The sequence below is a fragment of the Silene latifolia genome, chromosome Y, assembly GCF_048544455.1.
Source record: "Silene latifolia isolate original U9 population chromosome Y, ASM4854445v1, whole genome shotgun sequence".
In the NCBI taxonomy this organism is placed as follows: domain Eukaryota; kingdom Viridiplantae; phylum Streptophyta; class Magnoliopsida; order Caryophyllales; family Caryophyllaceae; genus Silene; species Silene latifolia.
This window is the reverse complement of record NC_133538.1, coordinates 421,259,589-421,284,060: the sequence shown is the minus strand read 5'-3', so window position 1 is coordinate 421,284,060 and position 24,472 is coordinate 421,259,589. Positions and strand designations below refer to the sequence as shown.

The 24,472-nt window shown below is 41.0% G+C and overlaps 1 pseudogene; it reads right to left on the bottom strand.

Annotated features, from left to right (window-relative positions):
- Nucleotides 1-106: 106 nt before the first annotated feature.
- Nucleotides 107-14,467, bottom strand: LOC141633155 (exocyst complex component EXO84B-like; annotated as a pseudogene).
- Between the last annotated feature and the right edge of the window lie 10,005 nt (nt 14,468-24,472).

Genomic DNA, 24,472 nt, shown 5'->3' with positions numbered 1-24,472 from the left:
TTATTGTTGCATCTATAGCATGACGCTTCACAAATTAATTTTGCAATTATTATGCTTCTTTTCCGGTGATGATGGCGTTCCGTAGAGTCAAACAGAAGACCTAGGATTATCTTAAACAAATATTACTATGCTGCAATAGTAATGAACCATAGTACATGTGGTTATACAAATTTTATGTTCACATACGGTTGAGAAAGAATTCCTAACCTGAAGGCTGAAGCCTCAGTGTCATTAAGAGAATAAGAGCTACAAAATTACAGGATATAGAGCGCTAGGGTAACACAAAGAACTGAAGAAGGATGTTGAAAGGCCAAAAGTTAAAAATAAACAAAACCAAACAATTTCTATGGACAAAGAAATGCTGTCAAAGAGGCACTCATTTCCATTGTAATGTACAGATGAGACACGATCAGCAACTATGACGCCTACGAGCTGCCATGTGATCTGGTAGATGAAACCGACTGTGCAGAGAGAGACGCGGTAGGGCTGTTCATCTCGCGTTCTCCATCGTTTGCTCGTGGTCTTCCACTCAGTGTCTCGATTGCATCTTGACATACGTCGTTGAACCAGTTGTCTTCAGGCAGTACACTGTATGGTAAAGCCGCATAAAATCTCACATTTAAGGAGCACATATTCAAGTAACCAATTAATTGGACTACAAATAACATTCCATTGATTTATGTTGTACCTATTTACTTTTTAGTTCATCTCAAAATAATTGACCTCTTTCTATGTTTAATAAAATAAAAATGAAAACTTTTTTACACTATCCGTAGTTGAATAACATTACGAGACGCGAGAAACATTAGTGAGTCTAGTTAATTACCAGTTTCTCTCTCTAAGAAAGGAGAGAGCTTTCTTCTCTCGTTCCGAGAGCTTTTTTCGCGTTTTTTCTTCTATAATCTCTGCAAATTCCTTCCTTTTCACTTCCCAAAGAGTGCTGTCAGGTCTTGAAGATTGTAGGGGATTGGGCTGGGATCATAGGGTAATATCCTTTACGTATTAATATCAAGCTACCTACCCAAAATGATTGAGCTACAGTGGCTCCAATTGGGCGTTTTAACCCTAATCCCTCTTTCTGCAATTGTGGGTATTTCCCAATTTAATTAATTCAAGCTACTCTACATTCCTACCTATTCCTAATCATTATGGTTTAGCTCATTTAATTGGCGCCTCTATCTCTATTACTTCTGATAGCTGATCTTTGAGTTTCTTCTCGTGCAAATCTTTCTTTAATATCCCAATTATTATTTCTGCAACACATTTAATTGGTGGTCTGTTTGCTTTAGTTCTTTCTCTTCGATTCCCCATATTTGCCTTGAGGTGTCAATTGGGATTGACGTCTCAGTTTCTCTATTTATTTTTTCCTATTTAAGCAGATCATTATGGCTGTGGGTTTGCATTCATAGTCATCACACTTCATCTCCTTAAAAAGCTCAAAATCAAAGAGACTTAAAACAACCACACCTCAATCAAATAGTCCACATAACAAAAGCTCTATTATGGATTTCGAGCACCAGTTTGGAAGATTTAATCAGGGTTTTGAGGGAGAGGGTAGTGGGAATTTCCATAATGACCAACATCATAACCAGTATGCTCATCAACCTCAACCCGATGCTGCTTTCAACCCTATGAATCCACTTCATGCTAATGTCTGGCGTTATCCGAGGACGGGTGGAGTCATTAATGTGGACCCGGCTGAATTAGGAAAGTCAAGGGAGTTTTGGGGCAACTGTGTTCTGGGTTTCATGGTGGACTATCGTCTTTTTGAAGCTGAGAAATTGAATGACATTATTTCTAAGAAATGGAGTTCAAATGGGAAGATTACAGCTTTCAAGATGGGGGAAGTGTATGTTTTCCATTGTCAGGATGAGGAAGACTTACAAGGGCTTCTGGCGAAAACAATGGTGACTGTGGATGGGGCTGTGATGGTGTTGGCAAGGTGGTACGCTGATACGGTACCTCGTACTGTCAGGTTTCCTTTTGCGGAGGTATAGGTGAGGGTGTGTGGCCTGCCTTTTGAGTATCTTAATATGCATGTTGCCCAAGTTGCGGGTAAACTGCTCAGTCATCAGTTCCATCAGTTCCAGGTTGAACCTTTTAGCTTTGTGCCTGAACATGATTACCTAAGGCTTAGAGTATGTCTTAAGTTGAATGAACCTTTAATGCCGGGCTTCTTTTTGGCAATGGAAACGGGCCACTTGCTGTGGGTTCAGTTCAGGTATGAAAATATCTTCAAGTACTGTGTTAAGTGTGGGAAAATAGGACACAAGGGATCCCAATGTAGGGAGAGTTTGGTGTCAGTTGTGTCGGGTATTGAGAGGATGTTGGATAGGTCAGTGGAGAAGGGTTTTGCGGTTTTTCAGGCACACAGTACCCATACCATGTTTAACTTGGATCTCAAGGCGATGCCTACTACTACAAAATTTCTTTCACCCAGAGTTAGTGTTGGGAATTATAGGGCTAGAGCTGGGCAGAGCAGTAGGAGGGAGTCCCCTGAAAGACATGTTGAGTACGATCTAGGTATTACTGCTGGTGGAAGGGTTACCCCTGGCATGAGGTTTGCAGTCACTGCACAACCTTTTGCAGGACCGGTCGTTTTTCGTAGTGGACAAGGAGTGAATGGAAGGGGGGTGGGGGGACAAGGGGATGTGGTAATGGGTGAACCTCAAGGGATGATGGGGGAGGTGGCAGGATCACAAGCTCCTGTCGATATCATTGCTCCTGCTTTGCCAGTACAGGATGCAGTTATGCACAATGCTGATGATCAGAATACAAGAGTGATTTGTTGAGACAGTTGCAGGAAAATGACCCGTATGTCCTGTACGCTGGTGAGGGTACTGTGAGTGGGGTTCTTGATAGAGATTTACGAATCCAGGAGGCTATCAGTGACAGGGTGGAAGGAGATGAGCAATGGGCACGATGGGATGATGAGATAAGGGGTTTTAATCAGTTTTTTGATCCCCCTGCCAGTGGGATTCCCATTAGGTACCATTACCCTGATGGGTCTGTACATCATATTGTGGAAGGTACAAATCTTAATGATCAATATCACAACGTTGTAGCTGCTCAAGGGGCGATGAACCAGAATGAGGTGATTATTATTAGTGATTCTGACTCTGATATGTCAGAGGCTCCTAGTAATGTTTGGATTGAAAATGCTGAAGCTGAGGATGAGTTTTATGCGGAATCTTCTGAGGACAGGTTTACTGATGCTGTTATTGTTATTACCTCTTCAGAGGAGGTTGGGACCGAAGCTGCTGTAGTCCCAAATGTTGTGGCTGTGGGGGATACGAGCCGCCAAGCTTTGCTACGCAGAGGAGGATTTGGAGGGACCGGGAGCATGGTTTTGCGGAGGTGGTTCCTCTTCCTTTAAAATCTGTGGGTATTGAGCGTAAGGGTAAAGAGATCTGGCCGAGTCTTCCACGCTGCGGCCGGGTTGGAAATGGTTTTTCGAATCTTGGGACTATGGCGGAAGGTAATCCGGAGAAGGGTGAAGGAAGCAAGAAAGGGATTGATAAGCTGTTTGACATTCCTGCAGTTGGAAACAAAGCTAGACTTTTTGCTGAGGTTTCTTCTGGTAATATCTCAGATGGTTTCATGGGGTTGGCTGACACATATCACGTTTCTGAGATGCAGTTCACTCATAGGGAGGAGATAAGGATGGCCAGGAAAAGGAAATGCAACACTGATGTGGTGGAGTATATCGTGCACGAAGCAGTGCAAAGGAATCTCGGAAAATGCTAAGGAGTATCGAGGCGGTTAGCAAAGAGGAGTTGTCTTTGGGAAGGTATCTTCTTACGGAAGAAAGGAGTGTCACGCGTTATGGTTTCGGGGTGAGTGTCCCCGATATTGTTATGATTGATTCAAGTGATTCATCTTCTTCTTACTCCGTTAATGGAGTTCTTTGGGACCGAGGCTACGGACTTTTGCGGCTTTGCGGAGGTTGGGCTGTCAACCTCCTTTGTCGCCGTGATGGGCTTGGTATGGAATTGTAGGGGTCTCGATAACACGCCGCCCCTACAATTCCAAAGATAAGAGCGTTATTAGGTAGTACGTATTATGATTTCCTTTTCTTAATAGAGACCAAATGTAATGCAAATAAAGTTTTCCCTATGTTTAGATCTCTAGGGTTTGTGAAGTCTTTTGGGGTGGATGCGGTAGGGGCATCTGGTGGGTTGTGGGTAGGATGGAAAAAAGAGGCAAAAATGACCCTTGTAAGGGCGTGTAAGAACTTTATGGTGCTTTTGGTAAGGAAGTATGATGGTCTATTATGGTATCTTGTGCTTTTTTACGGTGCCCCAGAGTTAAATTTACGTTCTGCTGTTTTGAGTGAATTGGAAGAATGGATGGAGACTTGTACATACCCGTACCTTATCGTTGGCGATTTCAATCAGGTGGACTGTTTTTTGGATAAATGGAGTTGTAGTCAAAATCCTATTAGGGGGGCAAATGAGTTTATAAATTGGAAACTAAGGAACGATTTAATTGATATTCCTTTCAAGGGACCGAGATACACTTGGTGTAACAATCGTAAGGGGGACATGAGAGTTTATGAGAGGCTTGATAAAGCATTGGCCTCAAAGGATTGGCTTATCTTTTTCCCAAACACGGGTATCAAACATTATCCTGTTCAAATTTCGGATCATGCCCCAATTGAGCTTGATTTACACCTTACAGGGAGTGGGGGGAAAAGACCATATAAAATGGATGCTTGGGTTTTGGATCATGAGGAGTGTATGCGATTGGCCTGGAACCTTGCGGTGGTGGGTTCTCCGGCGTATCGAGTAACTCGAAAACTAGCTCGGGTGAGGAATACGGCTAAGAAGTGGGCCTTGGATAAGAAGAGTGAATGGAGGAAGGTATGGGATGATTTAGATGGAAAATTGGAAGATGGTTTAAATACCGATGTCATGGGTGGGGGGGATGATTTGTATACAAGGACAAATGAGGAGGTAAAGGCTTTTGCGAGAGCAACTGCGATCTTTTGGAAGCAACGTGCTAAGATGAGGTGGATGGTGGATGGAGATACTTGTACAAAATTCTTTTTCAATTGGGTTAAGGGGAGAAAGGGAAGGAATTATATTCATGGCATCAGAGGGAAGGATGGGACACGGATGTACGATCAAAATCTTGTCGCCTCGGAGTTCCAACAGAATTTTAAGGCTTTATATGCTGTTTGTGATGACAACCAGGAGGGGGGGATGGAGTGGAGATCTGCGAATTCTTTTGATCGGATTCTCTCTTCGATAAACAGGAAGGTTTCGAATGATGATGCAGACTACCTTATGAAACCGTTTACGGCAAAGGAGGTACGGGGTGCAGTCTTTCAGATGGGTGCTTTTAAATCGCCGGGACCAGATGGTATTCCTGCGTGCTTCTTTCAGAAATGTTGGTCGCTGGTGAAGGAAGAGATTACTAAGGCTGTGCTCTCTATTTTGAATTCAGGACGGGTCTTACGAGAACTAAATCGAACCTTTATCACTCTTATTCCAAAGACTGATAATCCAGAAGGGGTTTCGGATTATAGGCCCATCAGTCTGTGTAATGTTTTGATGCGTATCGTGTCTAAATGTATCACGAATAGAGTGGCAAGAGTTATGGGGGATTTGGTGAGTGATGCTCAAAATGCTTTCATTCCGGGACGTCATATTAGCGATAACATTCTCCTTGCCCATGAGACTATTCATCGCATTGTGAGTCACAAGAAAGGAAAACATGGACGGTGTGCATTTAAGGCAGATATGAGTAAGGCTTACGACAGAATCAAGTGGGATTTTTTGGAGGCGGTTCTCCTTCGGTTTGGGTTTCCACAAAAACTGGTGTCTCTCATTATGAATTGTGTTACCACGGTGTCCTATGAAGTCTTGCTTAATGGCTCTCCACTACCCCGCTTTCAACCGCGTTGTGGTTTGCGACAGGGAGATCCCTTATCTCCTTTCTGTTCATTCATGCATGGAGGTGCTAGGAGGGGGGTTGAAAATGCAAAGGAGGTGGGGGAGTACATTGAAAGGGATCACGTTATGTCACGGGAGAGACCAATCACTCACTTATTCTTTGCCGATGATTCGGTTTTTTTCTTCCAAGATAGCGGGCGAGCGGCTTTTACCCTAAAAAGGATTTTGGATGATTATTGTGATGCGTCTGGGCAAAAATTGAATTTGGACAAATCTGGCATTCTCTTTAGTCCAAGTACGACGCTAGCAAAGGCTCAAGAGACTATGAGGGTACTTTGTGTACAAGCAACAAAGGGTATTGGAAAGTATTTGGGAATCCTGCGAGAATTTAAAGAGTCAAAGAAGGGGATCTTTGATTCCCTTCTTGATTATGTCTCTAAACGTATCTCTTCATGGAACGGAATTTTCTTATCGCTTTCTTTGGTAGGTTAACCCTAATTTCTTGATCCAATCAAACCTTTCTAATTACTTTCTATCGGTTTTCAAAATTCCGGTAAGTGTGTCATCAAAGCTCAATACTTTGTTGGCACAATTTTGGTGGGCTTGGTGCAAATTGGGGAAGAAACTACATTGGTGCAGTAAGAATTTCCTCAGTCTTCCCAAGAGTTCGGGGGGATTGGGCATAAGGAATGTGGGGTGCCTTAATAAGGCGCTGCTTGCCAAGAACGGGTGGAGATTGGTTTCAGGGGATGATTCTTACTTCAGCAAGATCTTAGGCGGAAAATCTTTGGCACTAATATTTTTGTTGATGGAACCCGCCTAAGCGGGTTTAAGTTGCTCTTGGGGGGTTAAAAGTATTACATATGGTCCGGAGTCGATCATGGAGAATATTGGTTGGAAACCAGGGCTTGGAATCGAGCTCGATGTGTGGAATGCGAAGTGGGTAAATGGGGAATCACCTGAACCACAGGATCGTTTACTGGATTCTGCTTTTCTCTTTCTGGAGAGCCTTCAAGTTCGTGAGTTATGGAATAGCGATTTTACTTGGAATGCCCCGTTGGTGCGTACACTTTTTAAGTCACAGGATGCGGAGCGGATTATTGCAACTACGTTATGTGCGTCGAGGAAGCAGGATGAAGTTTTTTGGCCTCTTACGAGTAATGGTGTTTACTCGGTTAAAAGTGGGTACGGTCTTGCCTTCATGGAGTTTTTTGAAAAAAAGGGGACGTTAAAAGATAAATCTAGGATCACGATGACAGGGAGGGGTTTCTGTAAATCCCGATTATGGAACTTACCTGGGCCGAATTTATGGAAAATTTTGATCTGGAAGATCATCACAAACACTCTTCCAGTGGGTTTTGAGTTCCAGAAGCGATCAATTGATGGAAACCATACTTGTCAAATGTGTCTGGGGGATCAACCTTTTTGTGAGACGGTGGAACACATTTTTAGGGATTGTGCTTTGTCTGCTAGGGTTTGGGCGGGGACGGTCTTAGGTATTCGGGTTGAAGGGGTGACTATGGTACCACTTTGTGATTGGATCGTAAATTGGATCCGGTTTTTGGAGAAGATGGAGGGTGGGGAACGGAGAGTTATTGTCTTCCTGGCGACGTTATGGGGTCTTTGGTGCCCCATGATAATGTGGTATTGAGGGGGTAGGGTTATGCCGCGTATTCTTAAGTGGAGTCCGTCGATAACAATGTGGAAACGATATACAAGCTATGATGAAGGAGACGGAACGGTGATAAGGTGAAAGGTCGGGGATGCTTTGATGGATGGCACCGAGATGAGATCTATCAAGGAGGGGTTTCCTGTGTATGTGGTTGGTCGGAGGGATCCGTGTAGACAAATCAGGGTTAAGGTTGACGCAGGGTGGTCTAAAAACTTGGCCGCCGGGATTGGGTGGGTGGCTTTCGATGATGCGGGGGTCGAGTTGCTCACGGGAGCGGGAAGATTACTGGCGGGAGAATCGGCTTTGCACGCGGAGGCTCTCGGTATCTTTGAGGTTATCCGGTGGGTGCGTCGGGAAAGGTTTCCTCCACCTAGAGGTGGTGTCGATTGTTTACCACTAATATGTCAGATTGCAGGTTTGGCAGGAGTGCATCATGTTGTCAAAGGCATTCTGCAGGATCTCAAGGGGTTTTATGCTTATTTTCATTGTTTAAGTTTTTCGTATATTTCAAGGAACCTTAATCTTCAGAGCACATGGCCTGGCATCTCGGGCCATGAGATTGTAATCCCTTTCTTTACTGTTGCCAAAAAAAAAAAAAAAAAAAAAAAAAAAAAAAAATAACATTACGACAAGGGTAATGACATAATGTGATCTCTACATGTAAATTCTAAGTCAACGGGTAATAATATTTCACCACTATATCTGAGTAGCACCTCTAAACAAAAGATTGACATCGTGACAACACTACGGGCTACAGCAGCAAAGTAAAGGTCCTAAAGAAGAAAGCGATACTTGTCTAAAGTAGTCAGGATGAAACATGAATTACCTGTAAGGATCCCAGCCTGTTGCTTGAAACGCTGCTATTGTCTTGGTTATGATCTCGTTGATGACACGAACTAGATTACGAGACAAGTAGCGACCTTGAGAAGCAAAGCAGATGACAAATTTCATGTCCAAGTAAATCTGCAATAACAATCAAATACATTGGTCTCGGACAATGTTTGAAAAAAAGGAAGAGGACGGTAAATTGCAAAAGGTGCGACACATGGTAACTATGTATTAATAACCAACATGGAAGATAGAATAGTAATCACAGAAAAGTTTAGACGGACTGAAAAAAAGAAGAGCGATAACTCCAGGAATTCTATTTCTTCTTTTTCTTTCATTACCTTGAAATTTTTGTCAACACAATACTCTATGGCGTTGCCATTTGGTTTTGTAGGGCTCAAGGTTAAATTTGTATACCTGTTGAAGGCCAAGAGGACCTAAAGGCCTAGAACCATCCTCAATATCATCCCAGAAGCTCTGGTCCTGAGATAACCATAAGATGACCGTCTCTGTGAGTTTCATCAACAACAGTGTCGCAAATCTTTCCTTTCCTGCAACATTTCTGCTGCTATAGCAGCCATAGTGTTGAGTTTAAAGAAAAGTCCCTGAAAAGAATGTGAATCACAATGTAAACAAAAACGTCCAGCTATTACCACAGCAATATAAAGTGAAGGAAAACTAAAAAAAAAAAAAAAAAAGGGCAGCACGGTGCACGATGGCGTCCCCGCTAGGCGAGGGTCCGGGGAAGTGTCCCACCACAAGGGTGTAATTGGGGCAAGCCTTCCCTTGCCATTTTGGCAAGAGGCCGCTCCAAGGACTTGAACCCGTGACCTCACGGTCACAAAGCAACACCTTAACCGGTGCGCCAAGGCTCCCCTTCAGTGAAGGAAAACTAAAAAAAAAAAATCGGATTCCTTCCAAACAACCAAGCTTTAATACCACAATTTAAAGATATTGAAGAACACGAGCAACTGGAGCCGCTAATATGCAGTGGGGCGACGTAAAGTTTATAGAACTCTGTCAACTGTCATGAAAAAAATGAAAAAAAAATATTTCACAATAGTCAAGAACTCTACAAACAAGTCCGGGTCAATCTCAATTTTGCTTTAACAGCTTTTAAGTTTTAATTGAACAAGTGTTCGGGTTAGGGTAGCATCTCTTAGTATAACCAAGAGCGCACATTTCAGCATAGCATATTCGGAAGCAAAGCCTACAGATGCACACTTAGGGACAAGACACATATGGTGACACTAACTAATAAATTCCAAAAGATGACCAATCTGAATGACTAGCTTGCCATAAACTCATAGAGCATCACAAGTGGGCCATTGGGCATGCCACGGCGCATCAAAGGCAACCTGTGGAGCCTATGGGTCATGCCATGGTGCATCAAAGGCATGCAGCACATGCTTGCTCCCATGCATCGAATATGAGTCACAACATCACGCCATCACCATGCCCATGGCCATTTTAGGATGCGAAGGGACCTGGAAAAATCCCGGGATTATCCTTGGGTGGTTATTTATTGGTGTTGTCAACTCTTAGCAATCTCCTCCGAAAATGTCACCGTCACCCGCAATGATTGGAGACGGCTGAAATTGAAGGCTATATAATACACGCTTGAGACGACTTCCCAAAACAATGTGTTCTAAAATTCATACAAAGTTTCCAAAGGTGAAATGTTCTGCACTTAAGTCAAACTTTGTATTTACACAAGAACGGCATAAAATCCGGGAAATCATGTAACATAATTGGTGTTTGACAACCAACCCTCATTCTGACATAATCACCCGTGGTGGTCATATTACTCATATAAAGCCAAATTTGAAGTTTAGGATACATGCTCGAACAGCTTCATGGCACATAATTGAAAAAAAAAGAAAATGAAAAAAGTTGGCAACTTCAAATGTTAACAGGGAGAGACGGAAAATCAACAGAAACACTACTGAGGATCGAAGGAATGATTGCAGATTACCATCAATTTTGAAAAATTAGAACATGTTGACTGCTGAAATACTTGAAACGAAACAGTAAATGAAGCAAGAATGTTGCAAAATAAATGAAGTGTATATTATACCTGAAATATGGGTGATGGGAACCATAGAATTTCTTCTCCACGTGCATCTACACTTATGTACATATCAGAAGTAAGATTGCTCTCGCCTTCCTCTGTAAAGATCAGATCCAGAGCATGATGCTGACAGAAGCTACTTTTCAGTCTATCAACTGAGTTTACAAGTCTCCTCTTCCATTCTCTTTGCTCAGGGTGACGTTTTGTCTATCAGAGGCCCTCCTCTGAGGTTCATCAGGGTAATCAGCCTGATAGACGTGAGAAAGTTTCAAGGCTGCACGAGGAAGTAACTCATCAGCCAACAAAGATGCATTAGCTAGTAATGCGATTTGTTGCGCCTCATTGTCAGCCATCCTGACAATTTTACTTCCAGCGCCCTCATAAGTTGCTTCATCTTCAATGGAGTTTGGTAATGCTTTTATGAGCATGTTAACAACTTAACATATGTGTTGAACACTTCATAAACACCCTCTAGTGATCTACTACCTAAATGCATATTCTGAAGTGGTCCAACATCTTCAAAAAAGTTCTAATAAAAGCAACCATTAGGTAGCGTGAGATTACAACATTGAAAGCTGAAGAATATGAAGATCAAATTATTGTAATCATACTTCTCACCAAAATATTTCACTAACCAACACATCTCACTAATATGAACTAAATCTTCCAACAGAAAAATTGGGGAACAACAGATAAAACAACCCTACACACTCCAAATATAGATGTAGCCCTTCGACACATCCTATCTTAAACAGTTGGTAGTCTGATGATAGTAGGAGGTGTGAGTGTATGACGGTCTTATAAAAGACATACTGCCATGCTAGGGTCGCGGCACCACACATGTGGGGGGGGGGAGACAGGGTCTTTCAGAATTAACACTACAAAATTGCTCGAACTAGGTCGATAATCTAGCAGAGGAAAAAGTTGGTGCCGTATAATTTCATTGCAAAACCAGAAAACCACTAACCTGAACCATCAAAATGAACCTGTGAGCACTACTAGTAAGCTTATATTGGTAACCAGCCGCGCTAGTAGTAGATGTACTCAAAGGCCTCCCAGATTGACGTGTGACACTAGGTGGACTGGTTAGAACCCAATCATCAGCAGCAGCTAAGGCAGCAGTACTGGCCTCAATCCTTCTCAAATTAGCCTCCACAGCTTGCTCGACACTAGGCCTAAAAAGCTTCACTAGTGTCGGACAAAGAGATAGACCATGAGCTTCCAATAATGAACAATGACCTAGAGCAATTTGAACACACTCAGCAGCAGCCCTTAAACCTCCGGCAGCTGCAGATGAAGCTAAAGCATGTCGTTTCACAAGATGGGCAAAGGCTTCAGTTTGTTGAGTAGCCCACGTTACTAGTTCAGAAGTGTAAGCTGGCTCATCGCCAAATATGGTCAATGAATCACTTGCAGCCTGGGCAATGGAAGAAAAGACTAACTGTGAAAGAGCGGCAGTATAGGCTCCTCCATATGAGCTGCTTGATGGATGAAGACTGCATGTTATACTGGTATCGTTGTAGATGTGCGCTTAGAAGTAACGAATGTGCTCGAGGTCCATCACCAAGGTTCTTAAGAGCGGAGATGGACGAATGAAGCTCAGTACCACGTGTGGTGGGCTGACAAGCAGCTTCGGCTAGCTGATCAGCTAATCTCTGCCTCCGTTCTTTTATAGCATTTTGCAAAGAGCTAATCACATCTGCCCTTAGTGTCTTGGTTTCTTTTGCTTCATATGCAACTCTCTCCCCTTCATTAAGAGCATCCAAAGCTTCTTCTACTCTTCTTTCAGCTAATAATACATCAAGATGATCTGGAAACTCAATCACCCACTCTTCCAGCTCAGAAGGTTCACTATCATCACTGTTAATTGTGCCGTTTGCAATCGACGCTTCAAGACCAGTCGCTGATATTGATTCCAAGTCTACTCCTTCAGCTAGTCCATGAATAAGAGTTGCCTGAGTAGACAGAAGGTTTCTAATAGACAGAAGCTCTCCTTCCAAATCTGATATTTCTTTAGAGGTACTGCATCATAAAAAAGTAGCATTAAAATCGGAAGGGAAAAAAATCATCCAGGCCACAACCAGTCTTGCCTTTAAAGGAGTAAACTAGCTACAATCTACAAGAAAGACACCGTAACAGCGTGCTAAAAAAAAGAAACTAAAAAGTCTGGTCTTTGAAGGAATAAGCAACATAAACAACAGCTAAAGATTCTCACCGTATAAATGCTGAATAGTTTGCATAAACACTTTTCCGCATTTCTTAATTAGAGGCCTTCTTTAGATCCATCAGGTGTGAGCATAAATGCTTTATTTCCTGCGTCAACAATAAAGAGCAAGCAAGGTTGACGAATATCACAAATGAATAAGGCCTAGCGTGAAGCCTAAATGCTGCAGATACAGTCATACAGATAGTCTGGAATAAAACATAAATCACGTATAAACATCTTGTGTGTATATAAAGAACCCACACACAAACCGCAATTCATAACTTACCAGCCCCAGACCATCAATCCCTTTCCTTGAAGATAAGTGGGAAAACTGAAAGAAAGAATGCTAAGTCGACAGCCTGACAGGGTGACTGATCGAGAGTTTATTTCTTGTTAAAGAAACTCCTAGATTACAATAAAAATGCCAGACGATGTTTGCTAGGGACAAAAGGTCAATTTACGAATTTCTATGCATCATACACGTCTCAATGTGCGGTCATGGACTCATGGTTATACACAAGTGCATACTATAACTAGCACAAGATAGCTTTTCCTCGGAACGTGACATACTCTGACAACTCTAAATCCAATCTTTTTCTAGTTACAGTAAAAGACTAAATGGCTAATACACAACACATTATCCATTCCTAGTAAAAACCGCCAATCAATTTTTCGATGAGCTAATACAACAAGTAAAATATTACACCTCGAAAACAATACTCATGTGTGCTCATTATAACCACCAAATTCAAAAGGTCTAATTATAGTAAAGCAGAAAACACTCATGTTTGCTAAATTAAGCAAACACAAATCTTACACCACTGCAGAATAAAATTCATACAGAGTCCGATATAGATTTCCTAAATTTTATGTAATCAACTAATCATCATAATCGTCTTCTCCAACATTTCTTCTACAACTCGTCGACAAGACGACAACGCTGGCATTCTCCCTTACCCATACCTCCTCCATCCAATTCGCAATTTTTTCGCATAATATCATGAATACTTCACATTCCACATATATACCTAAAAAATAATTCCTCATAAACATCATCATAACCAAATAATTCATACACATGAACAAAAACAATTTTATAAAGATCAATAGCATTAAATTACTCCATAAAAGCTCCAAAGATTCAATAATCACCACAAAAACAATAAATAACCAAAAAAATGCAAAATTATACCTAAAAATTAAGAAAAACAAGAGATTATACCTTCTCATTGAGAGAACATTTGGATTGAACATAAGTATCAGGATCAAACCTATCATTACGAAAAGCATTCAAACTTTCTTCAAGTTTCGGCAAATTCTCCTTTGCCGGAGCACCGGAATGCGGTCTCGACCTCGGAACTTTCGCCGTCGACATCGAAAACTTATTAAACTAGATTGAATTGCAGGGATGGCGGTAAAATTAGGGATTTTCCGATGACCTAATTTGAAATTGAATTGATTTTGATAAAATATTTTCCGGAAAATCAATCTGTGTTTTATTGATAATAAGCACCCTATTTATACTAATACAATTTCCATAATCCTACCTTAACATAAACAAGGATACTTAACATAAACTAGGACTTCTAAATGACAATACCGTCCTAATCTAATTGGAAATAGAATATCGTAATATCGAATATATCGTAATACCCTCCCTTAAGATGGAGCATGAAGATTGATAATGCCCATCTTGCGCAATAACTTGTGAAATTGAGTACCACCCAAAGCTTTGGTGAACAAGTCCGCTAACTGATCCGTTGTAGAAACATGGTCAGTTGCAATTAATCCGCCAATAAGAGCATCTCGAATGAAATGACAGTCCACTTCAATATGCTTAGTCCGTTCATGAAATATAGGATTTTGAGCAATATGAAGTGCCGATGCATTATCGCAATATAGTGTAGCAGCCTGAGGATGGGAAACGCCCAAATTTTCGAGTAAGCCCTTCAACCATTTTAGCTCACATGTAACAAGGGCCATAGCACGATATTTAGCCTCGGTAGAAGAACGAGACACTATAGGTTGTTTCTTGGATCTCCATGAAACAGGGGAGTTCCCAAGAAAAACCATCCAACCACTTATGGAACGGCGTGTCGTAGGACAAGCCGCATAATCGTAATCACTCCATCTGTCAAAGTAAGATCACATGAGGCGGGAAAGAAAATTCCTTGTCCCGGAGAACCTTTTAAATAGCGCACAACTCGTAATGCAGCATGCCAATGATCAACTCGAGGCATGTGCATAAATTGAGACAATACATGAACAACGTACGTCAAATCGGGACGAGTATTGACCAGGTAAAGTAGGCGCCCAATCAGACGACGATATTTTTCGGGGTCACTCATCAGAGCACTCGTGTTCTGCCCCAACGAGTGGTTTTGCTCAATGGGTGTAAGTGCGGGCTTGCTCCCGAGATAACCCACTTCACTTATCACATCCAATGCATACTTGCGCTGACAAATCACGATACCTTCTGGATTTCGTGCAACTTCAAAACCGAGAAAGTACTCGAGAGCTCCCAAGTCCTTTACTGGAAAACAAGAACGCAAATAGTCTTTAAATGACGCCAAGGCCGCATCATTATTGACCGAGACAATCAAATCATCCACATAAACAAGTATATTAAGCTGAATATCACCGTTAGAATAAGTAAACAAAGAGTAGTCAGAATGAGACTGAACAAACCCGTAGTCAGTCAAAGCACGAACTAGTTTAGCAAACCAACACCGAGGAGCTTGCTTGAGCCCATATAACGACTTACGAAGTCGACAAACATGGCCTGGAGTGGTAGGAGTAAAACCCGGAGGTAACCGCATATACACCTCTTCATTTAAATCACCATGAAGAAACGCATTGTCAACATCCATGTGATGTAGCGTCCGTTTTTACACGCGACCATGACTAAGAAAGTACACGTCGTAGTGATTTTAACCACCGGAGCAAAGGTCTCATCATAATCGATTCCTTCAGTTTGGTGATTTCCACATACCACAAAGCGTGCTTTGAGTCTCTCAATAGAGGAATCGAAGTTATATTTTATTCGGTACACCCATTTACTACCAAGCGCCTTCTTCCCCGCTGGAAGTGGTTCCATGGTCCAAGTTCCATTATTTTCTAATGCTTGCATTTCAAAGATCCATGGCAAGACGCCATCCTTCAATTTTAACGACTTCCTGAAAATTCTTTGGCTCTGTATGTGTAGTAATAACTCCCAAAAATTGATGATGAGAGTGAGAAAATTTATTACAATTAACACAATGTACTAGAGGATACGGCGTACCTGAGAGCGATGAAGACACAGTGATTTTTGAAGCATCAGACGGACTATTACTACCACCAACTGTAGACTCAACAACAAAATCTCGTAACAAAGTCGAAGGAAAACGAATCCGTTGCCCACGACCAAGCTCGTCCTCTGTGGCAGCATTATCACTACTTATACCAACACCATCCTTATTGGTTATTTCACCATGTGGTTCATCTCCTGCCTCCTCTATTTCAACATTAATTTCCGGTTCACGCACCTCTATCGCAGGCCCTGTTTCAACATTAATTTCAGGTGCACGCACATTAATTTGAGGTGCCCCTCCCTTTGCTTCATAACCAAACCAATCACATGTACCCTCCCTTAAGTCTTCATGGTTAGAATCAGGTGAAATGTTAACACTTTCAGGCTCAAGGAAGGGAAAAACAGTCTCATAAAATTGAACATCACGAGAAACAAAATAAACATTGTTTTCGAGATCATAAAGATACCACCCTTTCTTCCCAAATGGATAGCCAACGAATACGCACTTACGACTTCGGCTAGCAAATTTATCTCCTTTTGCCTTTTGATTATGAGCAAAACATAACGATCCGAAAACTCGTAAGTTAGTGTACGTTGGTGCTGACCCAAAAAGCATTTCATATGGCGTTTTTCCGTTTAGAACAGAGGACGGAGTCCGATTAATAAGGTATGCTGCGGTAAGAATGCACTCACCCCAAAATCGTATAGGTAATCCGCCCTGAAATTTCAAGGCACGTGCGACATTTAATATGTGACGATGTTTTCGCTCAACCCTCCCGTTTTGTTGAGGAGTCCCCACACAAGAAGTTTGAAAAATTATTCCTTTGGAACGAAATTGTGGTTGAAGACAATTAAATTCTGTTCCATTATCACTTCGAACCAATTTTATTTTCACCGAAAATTGAGTGGAAACCATAGCAACAAATTCCATAAAATATTTAAACACTTCTGTTTTATTAGGAAGTAAATAAATCCAGACGGCACGCGAAAAATCATCTACAATAGTGAGAAAATACCGCCCACCACAAGAAGCGGGGAGGGTCATAAGGCCCCCATAAATCGCAATGAACGAGTTCAAAAATCCGACTACTAGTACTATCACTAATTGGAAAACTAGTCCTAGTTTGCTTAGCTCGGTGACAAATTTCACAGGGCACCGACAAGCATTTATTTGATGACTTAATAAAAGGCAAAAAACAAACCACTTTCTCAGACACATGTCCCAGTCGGTGGTGCCATAAACTAACAGGAGAGGACGCATCCAAATGCCCAGCAACACAATTTTCATTGTCTCGAAGGTAGTATAGTCCGTCGACACGATCACCCATGCCAATCATCGTTCTCGTTGGTAGGGCCTGTATAGTACATATGTTAGAGTTAGTAATAAATTCGCAATTCAGAGCATCACATAATTGCGAAGGCATACAACAAGTTACAAGTTAATTTTGGCACATATAAGACATTATCGAGTATTAAAGAATTTGTAATCATGACTCGTCAATACGAGTAGCTCGCACATTTTGCCCATCAGGCAATCTCACCATTCTTGCTCCAAGTGTTCTGACATTAGTGAGTAAGGAAAGAGTACCCGTAACATGTTGTGAACACCCGGTATCTATGATCCACTTACCTGTGAATCGAGGGGTAGGTATGCCACATACGTTCACTGGCTTTTCTTCTTCGAGACGGTTTGACGTATGATCAGTAATTACACGAGTGTGACCTGCACCGCTACTCCGGTGCAATTTGTTTTTCCATTGACTTTCCCAGTCCGCGCTTTGGAGGTTTTGCACCCTTGAGTTCATACCACCAATCCGGCAATTCTTCCATTAACTCAAAACACATATTTATGTCATGACCAGCCTTATTACATTGAGTACATCGTAATTTGCTTCGCTCTTCTTTGCTTAAGAATTTCGAACCTGTACTCGAGCTTTTGCGAAGAGCGAGTGGGTTGAGAACGAACCACGTACCCACTAGATCGTCCTACCGTAGTTTCTTTGGCCTTGTCAATTCCCTTCACACGTTCTTCTTGTGAGATAGTTTGAAAAGCACGATTTAAGGTTGGCAGCGGATCTTGAGACAAAAGAACAGAACGAATCGAAGCGTATTCGGATGATCGAAGTCAAGAAGAAAGCGATGTAGACGATCGGTGTCACGTCGAGAGACATAAGCTTTCCCGATGTCACATTCGCACTTCCCACAAGTACAAGAAATTATTGGTTCGTGCTTGTCCAGTTCATCCCACAACATACTCAATTTTCCAAAGTATATGGGCTATGAAGTATTATTTGTTTGAGAACATTCATGTAAGTCGATTTAATTTGATGAATACGAGGTCCATCGACAAGGGAGAAGCGTTCATGTAAGTCGTCCCAAAGTTTCTTTGCATTATCATAATTGGAAAGTAACGATTTTACCTCTGGATCTATGGTGTTCATTAACCATGAGACGAGCATGCAATGAACTGTCTCAAAATCATCCTTGTTGAAAGGCGCCTCTGGTCCTTCTATTGAACCATCAAGGAATCCAAATTTTCTTTGTGATCGGAGTGCGACTCGAACGTTGTGAGCCCAGTCATCAAAATTATCTAACTTAAGTTTCACAGGAGTGATATGATCACCTGGTCGATCATGGGTACCAAGGAAGAACGGAGAGGAAGGATCCGTCCTTGATGCCAAGGGCTCTGGCTTATCTCCCATGACAAACGAATTTTAGTGTTTTTTTTTTTTTTTTCGGAGAAGATTTTAACCTGCTCTATGATACCATGATAAAATATTTTCCGGAAAATCAATCTGTGTTTTATTGATAATAAGCACCCTATTTATACTAATACAATTTCCATAATCCTACCTTAACATAAACAAGGATACTTAACATAAACTAGGACTTCTAAATAACAATACCGTCCTAATCTAATTGGAAATAGAATATCGTAATATCGAACATATCGTAATAGATTTTTTAGTTAATTAGAGGAGAGAGAAAATAAGGCGGTAGACAGAGGTGTGGGGAAGTTTGAAAACGGCGGGTTTGGGAGTGGTTTTTTTTTATACGGTATGTTCCAACTATTTGTGCTGAAAGAGTGTGAGTTGGTTTTGGGTTGTTTTACTTGTTAGTCCGCGTGGTAATTAGGCCCCTTAACTCTGTTCAATTGTAAAATTGGATCCTATAAGTTTTAGTTGGGGCAATCAAACCCCTTAACTTTCACTAAAAGTAAAATTCAACCCCATTTTCATAATTTTCTCCAAATTCTTATATTAATATCACTCTTAATACAATTTATCAAATATAAAATATTTTTTTTTTATAATTTTAGAACTTTTATATTTATATTAAATATTGAGAATTATTTTATTTTAAATTTTATAATATATAGACAATTTATGTAACACCCGCAAATTTTCTAATCTCATTTATTCACTTTTAAATTATGAGATGTAATTTTAATCCTTCAAGTACGGATTTGATTTAATTAAATTCGTTTTATAATCGGTGTTCGCTCTTGATGCGTAATTTATCCATTTTGACTCGGAATTTAATTCCGTCAAACCCGTAATATTTTGTAATTGTCTTATACATATATTATAAGATCAAAGTGACCCCTACATAATACACCCACCAGATTTTAGAGGCCATCTAGCTTGCCTCCTACATTTTATTTTATTGCAAAAACAACCCTAATCTATACCATAGTTCGGCCCCTTTTCTTCATAGCTTCCTTATTTTATTTTTGGGTGGAATTTACCAATAATTGTGCCTTGCTTTGGCTGGTCACTTGCTCTATTTAAGGACTCCATTTTCCTCTTCATTTCTTACTACAAACTACTACAATTCATACTTCAAAGCTCTTGCAATTTGAATCAATTCTCCTACTCTTTTTACTAGTTTACAAGCTTGTTTTCCACCATAATTTAGGAGAAACATATCAAGAGAATTCATCCTATTCCTTTCCTTCAAAACTCTAATTGTTATTGGTAATCTCTTCTTCTTTGGTAAGAATAGTAATAATAATAGTCAAGGTAGTTTTATAGTCATCATAGTTTTATTTCATATACTTAATCGTGACATATGGTGCAATATACCATATGTGTTTTTATTTTATAGGTTATCAAGAAGACTCAAGAAGAAGACGAGTATTTAATCGACTCGGACCTTGACAACTAAGGTAACAAAGGACGTTACTCGGTGTTACCATATATTTGTTGTAGTTGCTTGTATTAAGAACTTTGACATTTAGAGGACTTACTAATAATTTGGACTATAAATTGATAATAACTAATTTCGAAATTATGAGTAAAATGGCTATAAATTACTTTTCTGGAACATTTGACATATTATAAGTCACCATGAATTTTTATAGTAATTGTTTTGCATTTAAAGTATTTATTTCGTATTTTACATTATTGTTGCAATTCTTGCAAATATAGTATACTTGGACTGTTTTAATTAGTTTTAAAATACTTATACTAAATTAACAATTTATGAAATTTTAATATAAGGCTGAGACATTATATATTACGGTTGTGTTAAATTTTTAGCCCTCGAAACCTTCATTTCGTAATTTAAAGTAAATTGGAAGTTTTAGTCAAAACCGAAATTTGTTGATAAACGATTTCGACAAATCTGTTTGTAAAATTTATATCCCCTGTTTATATTTCGAATAATTAAAAATGTTGTGAATAAAGTCCTGTTATTTTCAAGACTAGGATCTACACAAAAAATTTCATAACATTTGGACGTGTGGTTTGATCAGAAGAAAATATTTGTGAACATCTATCCAGAATACAACAATTCTGTCTTTAGCTCAAAGTTTAATTTGAAAAACATATTTATCCTTCGAAACATAAGCTTATATATTTCATGAATAAACTTTAGGATGTCTAGTATCCTGTAAAATTTTAATTTACCTCAAAATATATTCTAAAAGTCGATTTATAAATTAAGACATTCTGGTTATCATTTTATGACTGATTCTGCAAATCAATTTATATACCCCTACTACTTTCGTCATTACAAGTTTATCAAAGAATAAAAGTTGTAGCTAAAACCTTCTGGAAACCATGAAAATTGACCTTGCATCATTTCTATTTTTATATATTTAATTATGAATTTTATCGTAAGGTCAGTTTTCTTTTTTTGTAAAACTGTTTTTATGACTAAGTCTCAATAAAGGCCTAAATAATACATATCTTCATAAAGTACTTTCATTTAGACTTGATTTAAAGTATAAAGCAGTAGCTTTATCATATGTAAACTTCGAAATCATTTTATACCTTATAATTATACAGTTAAAAGTTTTCACTCGAGATAATAAAAGAGTAGTTTACTTACAAACCTTGAAATAAGATACTACCTTTTGGGTATTTTTGAGTTTGGAATATTTGGAGGGAAGGCAAGGAATAATAAACTGAGGTATACTATTTTCTTACCACCATTTGATTTGTTACCCCGGGCCGAGCAGGGGTTCCGTTGGTACAGATTGTCGTAGAGTCATGTACATGTACTTAGACCGGGCCGAGCAGTGGTTCCGTTATGGTTTGTGACTAGTGGGTTGACCGAGCGGTGGTCCCCAACAATTAGCACATGGTAGGTGAGCGGGGTCTACGGTTTTTAGCGATATTGCCAAAGCATGTTAAAATCTAAGTCCGAACTATATTATTTCCATTTCGTTGTTTGAGGAATTTTCTTTGTTAAGCATGCAAAGACGATTTGTTCCGATCGTAATTTTGATATCATATTTTAATTACGTTTGTTATAATACTTCAATCTATTTTGATATATTATTTCTTCTATACCATTTATATTGTGTAACATGGCTGGGAGAACGTCTAGTTACTCCCCTCTCGATCGTGGTCGTTATGTTTATAACATGACGGGTATTCTTATGGATGGGATATCGGTGTGAGAGCTAGCGAGTAGTCTCAAGATCCTACCTGTTCTTCTTTATGTTTTCAGTTGAACACTTTGAGGATTTTTGTTTTAGCCCTTTTTCTAGGAAAGTGGCATTTGTATTTGACCGAGCTTTGCAAAACTTCATAATTGAGAATTTTATATTCTCAATTTTTATCGATTAGACTTTTATCATTGTGTTATTAATCCCGTTCGACAGTGATTCCGCCACTGTTTTGCACTAGATTTATAGGGGGATTACAGTTGGTATCGAGCATCGTCGCTCCCAACGCTCACACATTGATCTCGTAGGATTATGCCTAATAAATAATTTAGTGAGAGATGGGTAGAAACCAATAAGGACTTGGATGCTAGTTTATCTGTTTTTGCAAATCAGTGCTTAGCATTGACTAAGTGTTAACGTTCTTTTAAGATGGCCGGACGCGGACGTGGACGTGGACGTGGATGTCAACAGGAAGAGATTCCGGATCGGACAAAGAATCAACCAAGCGATCGTCAACTCGCTTAATCATCGACCAACAGGATCGAAGACTTGGCCCCTCGCGGTAGAGGAAACGGTGGACAGCGAGAGTTCGTTTTTCCGAGAGCTGCCGGACGGATGGCGAAGAGCAGATTGACCTTCTTCAAGGGTGTCATTGACCCGAGGCTCGAGGTCGTGGATCGGACAGATGGAGCGACGTTTGAAATCTGCGAGGTCCCAAACCAAAGAGACATGGTGAACCTGGCCGTCCATTATCCGCAAGGTGAAGCCGACCATTGGTGGAGGATTGTTGGTTCCGCACCGCACTAGCACGGGTTCGGATGGACCGAATTCGTCACCATGCTTGAGAGAAGATTTTACCCTGAAGAACTAAAACACCGGAAGATCGAAGAGTTCATGGAATGCAAAGCGTGGAAACCTATCACCCAAGACTTCACCGACCTTTTCAACAGTCTTGCGCACTTTGCCGAGGAGCCGCTCCCGATGAGGCCCGAAGGGTTTTCTATTATCGCAGAAGCCGAAAGCCGAGGTCACTCATTTGATGCCTAAAGACCGGATACCGTAGAGAAGATCTACAATGTCGCCTTGCTAAATGAGAGATCCTTAGCTCGAATCAAGGAGGAGGTCGCCTCGTTAATGTACCATCTCGAAGAGGCCTTTTTCTTCTCCTACTTATTCTCGCTCCCAAGAGGAATAAATCTCCGGAGGTTCTGGACCTAAGAAACCTCACTTTACCTCCCGACCGCCCGGAAGAAGACCGATGAAAAGAAAGACTTCGTGAAGAAGGATGCCGTTTGCTATTCTTGCGGTGACCCTTATCATCCTGGGCTTACTTGTGGTGGTGACCCTATTGTATCCGCTTCAAGTGCAATGAACCGGGTCATAAAGCTACTGATGATGCCCGAAGAATGATATCTTGGTACATCAATTGTTAAGACTGCTGCCGCCGCCACAATCGCAAAGACCGGAGGTCCGCCGCCGTAAAGGTCGTATATTTGTCTTTGAGCCGAGCCGATGCCGAGGCTAACCCGGATGTGATTACCGGTACGTACCTTGTTTCTGGACGTCATGCTTTTATTCTCGTTTGACACCTTTGGTGCATCTATATCCGTCATATCCTCTAAATTCGCTGAAAAAGCATCCCTGGTATCCATTCTGCCGAGCCCGTTCCCATATCTTTACCTTCCGGTGAAGCTATATCTTGTGTTAAGGCATATGTTGACGTGCCTATTCTCATCGGGCCGTGAGGTCTTTCCCACCACTCTTTTGGACTTCCCTGGGTGAGTTCGATGTGATCCTTGGTATAGATTTGGCCCTTTATGACGCTCGTTTCAGTCTTCGAGATCGAAGATTTCCTTGAAGAGTCCTGCGGTAGCCGAGTTACCCACCATGGTGGTAGACGTCGGGGAGGGTATAAAGATCGTTTCGCCTTGAAACCGATGAGTCTACAAAGGAAGGGTTGTCAAGTGTTTCTATGCTCGTTTCCTCATCCGCCGAGTTACCCGAGCTTAAGGAGGTTCGTATCGTGAACGAGTACCCGATGTTTTTCCCGAAGACTTACGGTATTCCTCCCGAGCGAGATGTTGAGTTCTCTATCGATCCGGTGCCTGGCATGGTCCGATTGCTAAAGCCCCGTATCGTATGGCCCCGCCGAGTTACGGGAACTACGGAAGCGGTTGGATGAGATGATCGAGAAGGACTTTATCCGCCCTAGCTCCTCGGCTTGGGGTGCCCCTGTCCTCTTTGTGAAGAAGAAGGATGGTTCTATGCGGTTGTGCATCGACTACCGAGAGCTTAACCGTGTTACGAGAAAGAACAAGTACCCTCTACCCCGTATCGATGACCTTTTTGATCAGTTGAAGGGCGCTTCCGTCTTCTCTAAGATCGATCCGAGATCCGCTACCATCGATCCCCGTACGAGAGTCCGATATTCATAAGACCGCCTTTTGCTCAAGGTATGGTCACTATGAGTTCAAGGTTATGCCTTTCGGTTTAACCAACGCCCCTGCGGTGTTTATGGATCAGATGAATCGTACCTTCCAAGAATTCCTTGACAAGTGTGTGGTGGTCTTCATCGATGATATTCTGGTCTACTCTAAGTCTGAAGCCGAA